The sequence below is a fragment of the Geospiza fortis genome, unplaced genomic scaffold (assembly GCF_000277835.1).
Source record: "Geospiza fortis unplaced genomic scaffold, GeoFor_1.0 scaffold1181, whole genome shotgun sequence".
In the NCBI taxonomy this organism is placed as follows: Eukaryota; Metazoa; Chordata; class Aves; order Passeriformes; family Thraupidae; genus Geospiza; species Geospiza fortis.
The window spans coordinates 238,486-239,327 of record NW_005054664.1 but is presented as its reverse complement, the minus strand read 5'-3'; the positions used below and the strand labels follow the sequence as shown (position 1 = coordinate 239,327).

Genomic DNA, 842 nt, shown 5'->3' with positions numbered 1-842 from the left:
CCAAAAAAAAAAAAAAAAAAAAAAAAAGAAAAAAAAAGCAAAAAAAAGCAAAAAAAAAAAAAAGCGTTTTTCTCTCCTTTAGTTAGCATGCGCACAGTGAAGCAAGTTGTAAAGTGATCTTTAGGTTAACTGTGAAAAAGAATGTATACTGTATACGTGAATTACTTTATTGGGGGAACTAATGCTATATTTTGTTGTCCTTTCACCACTTTGTTCTATTGTCTAAACCTGGAAGCGGCGGAAGAAAAGTTACAATAAAGTTTACAAGCGACAATTCCGTGACATCATTCTTTTCGCCCTGCTCCGCTTCCTCCCGCAAATAAAAAAAACTCAAATTTGTGCGCGGACAAAAAGGAGAAAGCTCGGCCGGGCAGGGCAGGGCTGGGGAGGGGAAGGGCCCGGGGAGCTCCTGCTCCTCTTCCTCCTCTTCCTCCTCTTCCTCCTCTTCCTCCCGGCCGCTGACAGCTGCTGGAAACCCCCTCTGCAGGTAACCTCCCGTGAATTCGCGGCGGTTTTTTTGGGGTTTTTTTTTTGTGACTTTTTTTCCCCTTTTCTATGCCCGCCCTCCGCCGGCAGCCCGGGGCGCTCCTGGGCTCGCATTGTGAGCAGCGCAGCTGAGCCGGGGATGCTCGTAACCTTGGGGAAGGAGAGAGCGGCGCAAAGCCCGCACCATTGTCTGCTTTTCCTGCCTCCCCGAGCGCCGTTTGGATTTCTCTCTGCTCCCCCATCCCCGTCCCAGCCGAGCCGGGGCCGCCGCCTCCTCGCACAGAATTAAAAAAAAAAATAATAAAAAATAAATTAAAAAACCAGAATCAGATCGCGGTTTTTGGGGTGGTTTGTGC

General features: G+C 48.3%; 1 protein-coding gene across 1 annotated transcript in view; it reads left to right on the top strand.

Annotated features, from left to right (window-relative positions):
* Positions 1-842, top strand: part of HOXB9 (homeobox B9) — a 25,470-nt gene that overhangs the window by 19,070 nt on the left and 5,558 nt on the right. The window lies entirely within an intron of this gene.